At 32.1% G+C, this 9,192-nt stretch overlaps 1 long non-coding RNA gene across 2 annotated transcripts; it reads right to left on the bottom strand.

Annotated features, from left to right (window-relative positions):
• Positions 1–4,520: 4,520 nt before the first annotated feature.
• Positions 4,521–9,192, bottom strand: LOC143051208 (uncharacterized). 2 transcript variants are annotated; one of them, XR_012970648.1, is made up of 3 exons: positions 9,064–9,192; positions 5,598–5,666; positions 4,521–4,835 (listed from the first exon to the last, which is right to left on the bottom strand). It is a non-coding gene; the product is annotated as an uncharacterized LOC143051208 (long non-coding RNA). The 2 variants fall into 2 exon arrangements; XR_012970649.1 differs by lacking the exon at positions 9,064–9,192 and adding an exon at positions 8,389–8,474.

The raw sequence follows: 9,192 nt of genomic DNA, 5'->3' as shown, positions 1-9,192 counted from the left end.
CAGAATCTATGACAAACGTGACGATTTTAATTTTGAAATCATCATTTTCACCCACCTTAGTAGTAATATACCAACTTCACCGGCATATGGAATATATATTTCCCAACTTATTCGGTATTCCAGAGCTTGCAGCTCCTATTCAGACTTTGTTAAACGACACCAGTGTCCGAGTAGAGAGTTGATGAACCAGCTGAGGTATGTCAAAGAACGTCTCATCCCTTTTCTAAAAAAAGTTCATCGGAAGATACCAAGAACTTGTTCCTAAAAAATCCGTATCAACTTCACAAACAATATAAGATTGTCTTGAAGTATAGATTTTGCGTACTGACGTCGGTTATAATCTTAATAACGTGTTATAGTATTCTTTTATTTGTCTTTATTAATATTGCTTTTACTGTCAAGTCAGTTTTTTTAGACATTCATTTGACGTGACTCTGTGCGTATGTAATACATCTTGTCTTGTCTCCGTATGAGCCTCCTTTAAATAGGAGCACCACCATGAGTTATGGTCTTTAAAGGAGGACATTTGGAGCCTGTATCGGAACAGATTAATGTGAGCATTTGCCTACCCAATTCCACAGCCAGGTCGTGATGGGTCTTATTACCAGAAAGTTAACCTTCCCCAAATATAATAAAATGCAATAAAATAAAACATACTATGTAAAACCACATACTTTGAACGGCAAAATTATTTCATTTATTGATATTACTTTTACTTAAGGATCTTGACATACTAAGAATGACAAAACTATTTTATTCAATAATACTACTTTTTCTGTTTAGTTTGTTTTTTATGATATACATTTGACATGAAACTGTACTTATGTATCCCGTCATACTTTGAACCATACCATTTTTTTTATTTATTATTTAATTTATTACTTTTATTTTAAAGTCTGGTTTTTGTTATATCTACTTGACGTGAGTCTGCATTTATGTATGCCGTCATACGACAAAATTATTTTTATGTCTACCTGTGCAAATTTCAAACGCGCAATTTTACACCCGTAATGACAACCTTCTATCATTTATAGGTAGACTTTACATAGATAAATTCAGCCGTATTTGACGTGAAACTGTACTTATGTATCCCGTCATATTTTGAACCATACCATTATTTTATTTATTATTTTTACTGTTAAGTCTGTTTTTGTTATATCTACTTTACGTGAGTCTGCATTTATGTATGCCGTCATACGACAAAATTATTTTTATGTCTACCTGTGCAAATTTCAAACGCGCAATTTTACACCAGTAATGAAAACCTTCTTTCATTTATGGGTAGACTTTACATAGTTAAACTCAGCCGTATAAGAAAAGCAAAATGAGAATGTTAAATTTGATGTATGCCTTTTTGTGCTTCTTTGTTACATTTGTTGTTTATGTAGTGATATTAAGATGATAACACAACATTGACTGTTGAGAGGTTTAGCTAGCTATAAAACCAGGTTCAATCCACCATTTTCTACATTAGAAAATGCCTGTATCAAGTCAGGAATATGACAGTTGTTATCCATTCGTTTGATGTGTTTGGACTCTTGATTTTGCCTTTTGATTTTTGATTTTCCTTTTTGAATTTTCCTCGGAGTTCAGTATTTTTGTGTTTTTACTTTATACTATAAACTCACACACTCACCTGATTCGCTCAGTCTTCAAAGTATAAAAAAGTACAAAACTATATACACATGAAATGGAACAAGGTAACCCCCGATGCCCCACAAATGCCGTGGCAGAATACGCTAACGTTATAACGAGGAATCGGTTAGGACAAAATACATATCAAAACCGACACTGCCAAATGCCCTGCTGTATCAATGGTAGAGGAAAGCCGAAAATCCTACTGAAAAGGATCTTGGAAAGAAACTACCGATCCATTAGGAGAACAGCAAGAACTCTCAGACTTCAAATGATAGGTTTGGAAACTACTAATGGATCCCAGATGGGGAGAGCACATGTCTCGAACAAACCTGAAAATATCTGCAGAGGTTTGCCTCAACAAGAAAATAATGACCGAAAATGAAAGTATATAATCTATGGATGATAAAATGCATCCAAGAAAACAATGTAAAAAGACTAATTTGGATGATGTTGATGCATTCTCTCAGCAAAAATTTCACGTCCGTTCTCATCGACATCCGCTTATTGTCCCTGAAATTGCGACTCAAATCATACTTTGAACGACAAAATTATTTCATTTATTAATATTACTTTTACTTATGGATCTTGACATACTTTGAATGTTTTAATCCAAATTCTGTCACTCTTCATTGCATATTAGCCGATACCCAATAACATTCAGGTCAACAACTGGCAAATTCCTGTATCTGATACAAGTATTTCTTGATGATGACAATTTGTTATTAGGCCAATATTGTTGAATGATCAAACAGCTGGATCTGTATTTACGTCGACACCTTAACGCAAAGTGTAAAGGGATTATTACAAGTTGCAAAACTTGTTTCCCAATCAACTATGAATAAATATGTTTAAACCAAGGATTTGTATAGTGAGAAGGATTGGAATCTCGCGGTATCTCGTTAGTTCACGCGTATCGTGAGAAGTCATAAACTCGCCACTTATACCATAATACTCGCTTGTATTGTAAATATCCGGTGTTATCGCTTTGTTGACAACGTTATGAAAATACACATGGTAAGCTACGATCTTACGATCTATTTACGATATAAATTTTGTGTAGACTTACCGATAATATTATTCTTATTTCTCTTAAATTACAAAGTGATAATTACCTAATTTGATCAAAAGGAACAGTTTGCGTTTATAAAGTCTGTCTGCATGGTCTGTGCAATTTTCGTATTAAAAATTAATTTAGTTTGTAAATTTGATATTGATGCCGGAAAAAGATAAAAAAATATTTAGTTTTCCCCCTCATGTGACCGCAGTTTTGATAGTCCATTATTATCATCATAATAATCATTTACTCAAAGAGGTAGATGAAATAATAATTTGATTGTCACAGCTTGTTGTTTGACTTTCTGTTTTTTTTTAAATAGTTCTTTGTTTTTTTATTAATTATGCAAGGAACTGTTTGTAATTGAAATATATTTTTGTGGTGATTAGATTAATTAGTGAAGAATATATATAATTAAATAAATTACAACCTTTAATCTCAAAACAATATTTAATTTAACAAAAATTAAGATGATCAATTAAATGAAGTCTTTGATCTCAGTATCAGAACAAGCTTAGATATATTATAAAATGGGATATTTAGTTATCAACTTTCAGTTCAAATTATTATTCAATGTTACAACCATGTCAGATTTTGTATCCTGGAACCAAGATATTGACCTTGATCTTTTGTTAGGTGAATATACTGAGTATGATCCAGAACCCAGTGACAGTGATGAAGAATGTTACATTGCCAAAAAGAAAAAGTCTGAATCTGTACCAGATATTAAACCTTCCTACAGTTGCCCTGTTTGCAAAAAAAAAGACTCTGAAAACAATTTCAGGCTTCCGTGGTCATGTCCAGAAACAACATGGACAGAATTTGAGAGCATCAGACCATCGCACACATGCAGATAGTAAACTACCTAGCACAGTCCGTGACGCCTTAAATGAAAGTTTATTTGCTGAAATATTCCCTACAGCTTTGCAGTCCAGTCTGTCCAACATTGCTAATGATCCATTTACCATCAATGACAGCATAACAGACATTTGCAAATTTGTGACCAATTCAGCATTATTAGTGCAAGACATTTTGTTGAAATATTTTCAGCCGATATTTGTTGAAACTACAAGCAACATATCTTCCTCATGTGACAAAGAGCAAATGTTTTGCCGTTTACACATAAGTAGAGTTAAGCAAGAATTAGCAAACACTTTCCACTCTCATTGTGCATCTTATTCATTGAATAATTATTTAAATTGTTTCCACATGATCTTGATGTAATTGTTGTATGAACATGAATATTTAAAAAAAGTGAAATGTGTAAATGTCTTTTTATTTATTGTCTTTCATAACACTGCTTTACAACTACTACTGTCACTCTAAAATATTTCACTTGACCTTTAAAAATATGTTATACATGCATTAAAGGAGATGTCAATATTAAAGACAGCAACCCAACAACCAAAGTAACTGAAAGAAAATTTAGCTGCAATCCAACTACAAAACTTATCTCATACGGCCTACACTAAACAGGAACAATATAAGGTCTTCAACAAATGAGACAAATTAATTTATTTGTATCCACGACAACCATACCATCAATATTCTGTCAATATAAGATAATAAATAAGAACAATTGTGGTACTTGAATATCTTTAATTATTTTTACATAGGGGGTAATGGTAACGTTTTTTCCTGTAGCTCAGTCCATATCGTAAACTTGGATATGTATGATAGCTCGTTTTGAAGCTGTGACATTTTCACATATGTGGTTAAATTTTCGGGGTACGAAGTGAGATTACTTTTTCCGTAAATTAGCAAACCCCGAACATCCTTTTGTGATGCGTCTCCTTGTGGTAAAATATCCCCTTTTTAACACAATAAGTTCTTTGAAAATTTAATACTTTGAACACATTCAATAGCTCCATAGTTTTTACACATTTATTCTATGTTCCTCTACTTTCCTAATCACATGGCCACAAATAATTAAGTTCAGTCATTTGTTAAAAATAGAAACATGTCCAATATCACTACACAGAGATTTTTCTTTACACGTGACTTTTGAGTTCCGTTCCTCATTTCGAGGCACATTAGGGATGTTGTCCCATATTGCAATCCATAGTTCTGATTTTTCCAAATATTTTTATGTGATCTTCATTGGTATGACATTCTGAATAAATCTGTGTATTTTTGTCCATTTCTGAAAAAAAATAAAGTTGTTTCAGCACTATAAGGCAATGACACTTTTATCGCTATATTTATTTATTTTGAATACAAAGTGTATGCATAATTAATTTCTTCCAGTATACCTTCACTAGTCAAAAGAAGGACAAAACATCTGAATGTAACCTTAAATTACAACACACAGACCCTGTTAAAGCATCAATAAAATTTTCTGGTGCCTAAAAGTGCATTTTGACAGAGAAATTATGCAAAAATGAAGATTTCATAAAAAAAACACCAAAATACTTAATTATTCTAGCTAGTGGAAACCTTGTATTTTATACTGTAGAAACCACTATAAACTACTGTAAAAGTCATTTGAATCATATAATTAGAGTGCAATGAAGTGCAAATTTTCAAAACTTGTTCTTTCACATAATTCTATTTGAGAAAAAATGTTTTTTACATGTATTTCAGTGAAAATCTTTTATCAGTGAGATATCGGCATGAGGTTTTAAAGGAAACATTGTGGCATCACACGTAATATGGCGTCATTAACTAACGACACATCAAAATAATGCTAATTATAGTTTGCAGTGTTACACGAAGAACAGTTGCCGCAAGGTTTAACTTGAAATATGGAGTCGAAAAGATCAGTAACCAAGCATTTTCATTTAATGCCAAGACCATAGCAACAGTTTTCATATCAGTATATTTTTAACATACCGACTGTAATTTGATTTGCATAAATACCATAAATAAACAATTTAGAGCTTGCCAAATAAAACAAAATGCTTACCAGTTATTCAGGACTTTTTAAAACCTCTAGTTTGCCATCTCAGGTTAAAAAGTAATGATATGTCTGGAACTGAAAAAAGACAGAAAAATTACTCAGGCTGTGTTATTTGGTTTAGATACATAAGTATTATTGAGAGAGCAAAAATCAAATTCTTGAAAGTTTTATCGCAAAGAAAGAAAAACGCTTCTCCCTTGTGGCTTATCAACCTTCATTTAAATCTTTTATATTAGCAGCAACGAGTGCTAGCTAACTAGCTTAATAGTTGAAAAGGTGCAGCAATATTGTTTTCAAAAGTTTTGTTGATCCTCCCCCTTTTTCACTGAGAAAAGACAATATCTTGTGATTTGCTAGTGTGCATTACAAATAATAATTCATGATTTCCTTAATACATGTACATGTTTGACTGTTTATTAACTGCATTTGAAATCTACTGCCCATGGGTCAAATTATTGGATAAAAGCACATGTGTAAACATTTTGAATAGTGAGACCTGATATTATTTTTTTGTACAAGTTATATATTTTCACAGAAATCACAGCATATGCAATCTTTTCAACAGTCGTACAGTAATCTTTTTATAAGAAAAATGACCATTACAGAAAGTTTGATATAATATATATATTTACACATTTGGTTATGCCAAAGTAGTTTCTAAATTTATTCAGACAATTAAAGTTATAATTGTAAACTTGTAAACAGATGGATCTACTTACATACATACATGCAAACTCTTAACATATATATACAAAAACATGTACATACTGAACATGTAAATCAAAACATAACAATTGAACAGCAACTTGAGACAAACTTAAAGTTTGCAGACTGTCCTTTCTGTTACATCAGCTTGTGATTTTGTATAGTTTTTCACCATAATGAATTTCAGACTTAACAAATGTTTTCCAGACTAACAAGCCATAAAAGCAGTTTTTCTATGTCTCTTAATTTATTTGGCGCGTCCAAGGATTTGTATAGCGAGACAAATCCTTGGCTCGTTGGATTTTTTTAAGATGAATATTTTAGACTAGGTTTAAGTCGAAGCACTAGCTTGTACTGGTAGAAAATAGTAGATTGTGATGTTCGGATGATCGTGCATTTACCAATTATTCAATATAGGTATAGAGGCATTTTCCAATTATCAATTATTATTCAATGAAGGGAGGTGTTCAAATGCCAGCTGCGCTTCAGCACAAACATGTGCACCTTTCATTTATCATTTCAACACTGGATTATACCTTGTTGTAGTCTCTTTCTGATTATATATATACATGTTCTTGAATAATTTTATTTCGAGTTAGAGCAAGGATTTGTATAAAATGTCATATAAAATGTAAATAACAACAGACAAAACATGAGCATGTGTCTGATCCAGGGAGAGGGTTCCGAGGGTTGGATTCCCCCATTTTTTGGGACGATCAATGCATTTGAATGGGGACATATAGTTGGAACCCCCCCTTCCCCCCCTTGTCCTGGGTTAGGAACCCCCTTTTCAAATGGCTGGATTCGCCACTGGGAGCTGTCTCTGATTTCAGAGTTCTTTTACGGATATTCAATTTTCACCATAGTTTTCGTAAACACAAGAAGAGGCAATATATGAAAAAGGGTAATTATATGACTGCTTACAAGTGCTTCTCTCCGACCTCTAGGGAACATACATGTTGTACATGTATGTACAGAATGTAGGACAGAAAGTCACAGGACAAAAAGTCACAGACAAAAAGTCACGGACAAAAAGTCACAGGACAAAAAGTCACAATTCATTTTTTCTGATTATTTTCTTTGAATAAAAAATCCTTATTTCTACAAAAATATTTTTGTATTTTTCTTGAACTATTGTATATAAACCAACTTTGTAAACAAAATTCATCAAAAAAATATTTAAGATGATCAAATAATTGTTAAAAAAACATAGTGTCAATGTTGCTTGGCACTTAAATGGCTTCATGGTGCCAAGAAATATATCTTTTGCATGATTAAAATTAAATAAATTTTCATTTTTCAAGTATAGTGACACATTTCCTCAACTTAAGGGGGTTCGCGGGTCTAAATCATTTATATAGGATTTCTCTATATTTTTCTATAAATGAACTTTATCTTATAGTTAATAGAGAAATAAAATAAAAAAGTGGGGTCACCGTTCATTTGCGCTCACAATCTGCCTTCGAAAGAAGCATACATTTTTGTAAAGGCGGGGTTTTTCTGTTGAAGTAATAGGAGAAATAAAGGTAATATCGAAATAAAAGAAAGAAATTTATTACAGAAATCGCTAAAATTTTACAATAATTTAGTTTAAGTACAGCTTATATGGAAATTATATTAAAAAAGATAGGTCACCGATGAGTTGAAAAAGATATTTCATTTTAGAGCCAAAAAATTGCATTTTTCCACCAAAGGGAGATAATTTGGAACTTTTTCAATGATGTATACATTTTGAAAGTCATATGGGGCCAACACGAATTGATTGTTTTGAATGATTTTTGTACCATATGATAAAGTAACAACTACAAAAGGAAATAAATAAAAATTGTAATGAAAAACAAATGTTTGATTTTTTTCTGAAATTTTTATACCCTCGAGCCTCCTTAAGTATGAATATATGTATTAAAAAGAAAATATTTTAAGATATTCACTTATATATTCAAACAATTGTCAACAAATTATTTGTGACTTTTTGACCTACCAAATTTGTGACTTTATATCCTGTGACTTTTTGTCCTGTGACTTTCTGTCCGTTTACCGTATGCACAATAGGCCGTTTTAGAAGACATAATTCTGTTGAGAAATACAATACCTTTGTTGTTATCATCCAATTTAACACAGAAGCAAGTATAGATGTAAACATTTCCATCACGTTTTTTCAGAAAATTCGAGATCAAGGAAGTTAATTTATGTTAATTTGATCCCGCCCATAATGACGACATTTGGATGCATCTGGTGACCGTAGTGGTATTTTAAAACGATGATAATAGCACACGTTATCAATAAACATGCCCTTTTTTTTTAAAGAACACCAAACAAACTATAATTAAATGAAATAATAACGTTTCATAGCTGAAATCGACTAAATGAAATACTTTATTGATTTTATCTAAGCCCATCCTACTTTGCACTGACGCGGAACCATTTTGGACAGGTCGGCCTGAAACATTCATCAAAATAGCAACAACCAATGCACCGCACCTTTCACCATATCATTTGAACTGTTCACGTATCAAACACATTTATTTCATATTATTAAAGTTTTTTCACAAAATTCCTCATTTTGAAGGAGGAGATTGAACTCAAAGATGGGGTTTGGACAGCCTTTTTGGGCGGGATTATGGCGATGACCAAGAGAGAATATGCATAGTCAATTTAGCTGTAAATAATGCGTATTGTAACGATGTTAATTGATTTTTTAATCTGAACTGACATAATATTACACATAAAAGTATCATTGTTATGCAAATATATATATTATACTTACAATAGGCTGACTTTAATCTTGATGCGACACGAATTGAACTGTTAACGGAGGACATAAAACGACAAACGAGATGCATCACGGTTAATCTCGCCAAAATCTCGTATACGCAGCTTTTTATATACAGCCAAT

The sequence above is a fragment of the Mytilus galloprovincialis genome, chromosome 11 (assembly GCF_965363235.1).
Source record: "Mytilus galloprovincialis chromosome 11, xbMytGall1.hap1.1, whole genome shotgun sequence".
NCBI lineage: Eukaryota > Metazoa > Mollusca > Bivalvia > Mytilida > Mytilidae > Mytilus > Mytilus galloprovincialis.
This window is presented reverse-complemented; position numbering and strand designations above follow the sequence as displayed.